The 5015-nt window shown below is 42.0% G+C and overlaps 1 long non-coding RNA gene across 1 annotated transcript; it reads right to left on the bottom strand.

Moving 5' to 3' along the window:
- Positions 1–852: 852 nt before the first annotated feature.
- On the bottom strand, positions 853–1938 carry LOC129182954 (uncharacterized). The gene is made up of 3 exons (XR_008570722.1): positions 1697–1938; positions 1447–1604; positions 853–1209 (listed from the first exon to the last, which is right to left on the bottom strand). It is a non-coding gene; the product is annotated as an uncharacterized LOC129182954 (long non-coding RNA).
- Between the last annotated feature and the right edge of the window lie 3077 nt (positions 1939–5015).

Raw genomic sequence — 5015 nt, 5'->3', positions numbered from 1 at the left:
TTATATTGTCTCGTGCCTCTTGAATGACTTTTATGTTGAAAGGGAGACATGGGAAACTAGAGCTAGAGTCATGGAAACTGAAACTAGTTTATTGATCCATTGGAATGCCTGCTTCAATTAAAGGCACATTTGTTTGAACAAATATAATGATGATAACGAATATAGCTCATAAGAGATGAATTTAAGAGCTGATATCTCGCAACTTCCATGCTTTTCCTGATAATAACCAAAATCACTTAAGTTCTTACGTGAATAGCTAGAGCATCCACGTCCTCACGTGCCTGTACTAGCACATTAGGAACCCACAGTAGACAATACTGTGTTTTACTTATTTGCTGCTGCGACAGAAAAGGAAGAGAAGGCGGTCCACTCATCGTTTGAATGGGAGGAGGCGAGATACAATGCACTTGCTTAATATTACTGTACTGCTTAATATTAAGAAACACAAACTGCCCTTACAGACGTTGCTTTTAGCCGCAGGAACGAGGAAAGACGGGGTTGTGGAACTGGAAACCTAACATGAAGAGCAGGAGTGGAAATGTTCGCTGAGGAAAGAGCAACGAGACCTGCGATATGAAATGACTACTGACTAGTCATGGTCATGATCTAGGGAAAAGACCCGGATGTACAACAATGAACATTGCCTAATATGTCCACAAGGGGGTGCTATTACACAAAAAACAGGTTCTTCTGAGGAGACTGAACAGTACTCGTGAGGCCGATGCGTGGGATGGACGAAGACACTTTCAATACTTTCCTACACAATATGTCCTACAGATTCGATGTCTGAGGAGAACGTGCTTACCAAAGGCATGCTGAACAGGGCTGACGACAACACAGGACTGCTTTGACTTGGGAATAAAACACTCTTTTTAATGCACAGTAAATACAAAAACAACAAAAAAAAAACAAAGTACAACCGGTTTTTATGCAAGTAAGAAGTCAAAATAAACTTAAAAAAAAAAAAAAACAACCTGACTTAAAACGTGTCTCAGTGTTTCTTCATGCTGAAACTACCGTGTGTCAGGGTAGGCTGCCTCATACAATAGTCTGTACATTTTGGATTTCACAGCATCCCTTTTTTCCTCTGGGACCCTTCTCAGTAAGTCCGCCACAACAGAGGCAAACGTAGTCTCTTCTGTGTCCATGGAGGAGGCTCTCTGTTTTTCAGGTTTCCACTTATTCAGCTCCGACCTTGACCCCACGCTCCTTGAGGCACAATTGATGCAAGCATTACAAAATGAAATATAAACATGTACAATACCAACTATAATATGACTGAGGTTAGGACAATACGACCTCCTACAGGTTCATATTGTACATCGGGTTTACGTTGTACTACATACAGTATATGTGAACGTGTAGTAGGATTCCAGTTTCAAACAACATAGTAATTACTCCAATTCATAGTCACAAAAAAATGCAAAACTGAAAAAAATCACCTACACGCAGTGACAGCAGGAGCTCTGCTCCCCTCATCTGCTACAAGGCTGCAGTCCAGGGATGAGGAGCTGCTTGTGGACAACTCTGAAGATGCAGAAGGTGAGGGCTGGCAGAGAGTCGCCATGTTGGCAGAGGCCTGCGGTGGTGGAGATGGGACATCCCTGCCCAGGTCAAATATATATAAATATAGATGTGATTAGTTTTTACTTAATTGAACAGAATTCCACTCTGACTCGATTAACAATACACTCACCTCATCTGGAGGGACATTCGACTCCCGTTTCTGTGTGTTTTATGAAACCAGAGGGCGAGCTCAATTCGGCCTCAAAAGGACGAGTGGACCGCCTTCTCTTCCTTTTCTGTCGCAGCAGCAAATAAATACACCACCATTCCTAGTGATGCTACCTCTAACACTGAAGCTCCGAAACACGCTCCGAACTCGATAGGCGGCTTGTCGTGAAGCAGTGGGCCGGAGCTTGCCTCAGTTGACGTCACTGATGACGTTTGAACCACTTCACTGCTTCATTCCGACCAAGTCAGCTGACTGCTTCGGGAGTCAGCTGACTGCTTCGGGTTGACAGGCGGAGTTTTGAAACTTTGGCGCGAGACTCAGTGCATTTAAGATGGCCAAAACACCGCAGCCTGTCCCTGTTCTACACGTATTTCACGTTACGAATAGCCGTCGTTTGTTGTTTGACATTCGGACTTTTGGACTTTTTGACCGATGGAGCCATCCAGGAAGCGTTCTCCAGTGTGGGAGCATTTCGATTTGGTGCCACCGAATAAGGTAAAATACGTCCACCTTCCGTGTTCATTTGCCTGATTCAGCGGAGCCTTGAGTGCTACATGCTTGCAAAGTTAGGATTAGTGTTGGTATTATTTATGCATCATATTTGAACCTCTACTGACACCAAATTTCCACATTGCTAAATTAGAACAAGTAAGATTTGTTAGAGATCGCGCTGACAGTTGCGACATCCATGTACTATTCAGCAGTATAGTGTCATATTCAAGAGGAGCCGTTATTACTGACGGGAAGGCAAATACATAGAAGGTAAAATGAAGTATGAGTATGAGTATGAATATTAAGTAACGTGTTGTCATTTTGTTCACAGGTGCAGTGTTTGCTTTGCCCTCAGCAATTAGTGTATAATAACAATACATCATCAATGCTGAGGCATTACAGAGCCAAACACGAGAATACTCTGCCTCGTGCCAACAATCAAGGTAAGAAGCACCATTTACGTGTATGGATCTTAAGGTTATATCACTACCTGAATTTCACCTAAATGAGGTGAATTTAAAATGAAAGGTTATTCATTATTATTATTATTATTACTACTACTACTATTATTATTATTATTATTATTATTATTATTATTATTATTATTCCATCCTGTTTAGTTGTTTATGTATTTATCCACTCTATTTATTTCAGGATCCAGGAAGCAAGAGCTTGATGAGGCTCTTGTGGACTTTATAGTGAAGGACTCTCAGCCTTTCACTATTGTGAATGATCCTGGATTTAGAGCATTTGTGGCAAAACTGGGTCCTACATACATCATCCCGTGTAGGAATACGGTTAAGGCCATGGTGGAGAGGAGATATGTAGAGGAGAAGGAGAAGGCAAAGGCTGAATTACTGACCACTGACAGTGTCAGCCTCACAGCTGATATGTGGACCTCCATTACATGGATGCGTATCTTGCTGTCACCTGCCATTTTGTTGATGCTGAGGAACAGCTTCTGACCACTCTTTTGGGAGTCCACCCTTTTCCTAAGAGCCACACAGCTGAAAATATTGCAGCTGTTATGCAGGAGCTGATGGAGGAATGGGGATTATGTGGGAAGGTGAGATGCCTGGTGACAGATGCAGCCCCAAATATGATTGCCACTGCCAAACTCCTTAAAGTTAGGCATGCAATCTGCATAGCACATGCATTAAACCTGATAGTGAAGAAATCTATTGATGCAACCCCTGGCCTTGATGACATCAGGTCAAGGGTGCGGAAAATAGTGACATATTTTAAGACCAACACCACAGCGAAGGAGCGCCTACAGCAGGTACAGGTGCAAATGGGCCGCAGTGTCATGAAATTAATTTTGGAGGTGGAAACACGGTGGAACAGCACCTATGAGATGCTACAACGGATCCATGAGCAGAGGGAAGCAGTTGCAGCAGCTCTGACAACACTCAATACAGATTTGCTTCCTTTGACCGTGAATGAATATGAGTCTACAGCACAATGCATAACAATGTTGGCACCATTTCAAGATTCAAGAGATTCAAGATTCAAGAGAGTTTTATTTCAAGCAGCCACTGTAGAATTATCCCAAGAAAAAAGAGTGTCTGGCTCCAAAGTCATCCCATTGATAAGGATGCTGAAGTACACCTTGAACAAATTGTTAATTCAGTCCAACAATGACATGGCCAAACAACTTGGACAACATCTTGGCCGAATAATGAATGAAAAGTTGTGTGGTATTGAAACAACAAGTGTAAATTCACTTGCAACTTTATTAGATCCCAGATTTAAAACACTTGGATTTCACAGTCCAGGAAACTGTGAGACTGCGGTCAAACGGCTGAAGGCTGAATGTGCTGCCCTAATCAGGCATGAACCTACTGAAGAACCATCTACATCAGCACCACCACGGCCAGAACCTGTTGCTGCTTCTACAGGTAAGACACATCATATGACATATTCAAGTAATTGTATATATATGTTTATAATGTGTGTTTTTGTTTTATTCACCTTGCAGGTATTAACCTGTGGAAGCTGCTGGACAATGATGCCGAAATCGCCAGACAATCAAAAAATGCTGGTGCAGATGCTATTGTTGAGGTGCAGCGATATCTCGCAGTTCCTCCTCTGGACCGAGCAGAAGATCCCCTTAAAAACTGGCAGACACATAAAACTGTGTATCCAAACTTGTTTAAATTGTCCAAAACTTATCTAGCAAACCCAGCCTCTTCTGTACCCTGTGAAAGGGTGTTTTCAAAGGCTGGGGAAGTCGTTTCCAAAAAAAGAAATCGACTCGGCCCTTCTACTGTGCAAAAATTGCTGTTCCTCAATAAAAACACCTGAGTTACACATGCATTGTCAAGTATAAACACTGAGTACACCAAGCACAACCCCCAAAAAGATATGATTGAAAAAAGAATTTCAAAGTTTTATTTATTTATCTTTTTAAATTGTTACTTCAAGGATATAATTTATATGCTGGGGTACAAATTACAAATTCATAAAACACCACTGCCATTGCCAAGTCATTTTCCACATTAAAATTTGATGTTATGTTCTATTTTGTCCCTCCCGACCGCCAGCAGGCGGTGCTTCAAGCATTGAATGATCCCTTCGCGCATGCGCAGGGAGGGACGAAATAGAACATTACAGTCGTAACTTTCGTTTTATTATACACAAGAAGCACGTCATATTTGTAGTGGTTCTTTTGGATGAATCCAAACGCACAATTACCCCTACTGACACTTGAGGTCACCCAAGGGTACTCAATGAAGCTACGGGTAGTGAACCATTTTATAATGTGCAATTGTCGCCATGTTGGAAGTCG

Source organism: Dunckerocampus dactyliophorus, chromosome 6 (assembly GCF_027744805.1).
Source record: "Dunckerocampus dactyliophorus isolate RoL2022-P2 chromosome 6, RoL_Ddac_1.1, whole genome shotgun sequence".
In the NCBI taxonomy this organism is placed as follows: Eukaryota; Metazoa; Chordata; class Actinopteri; order Syngnathiformes; family Syngnathidae; genus Dunckerocampus; species Dunckerocampus dactyliophorus.
Note: the sequence above shows the minus strand (reverse complement) of the source record. Positions and strands in the feature narration are given on the sequence as shown.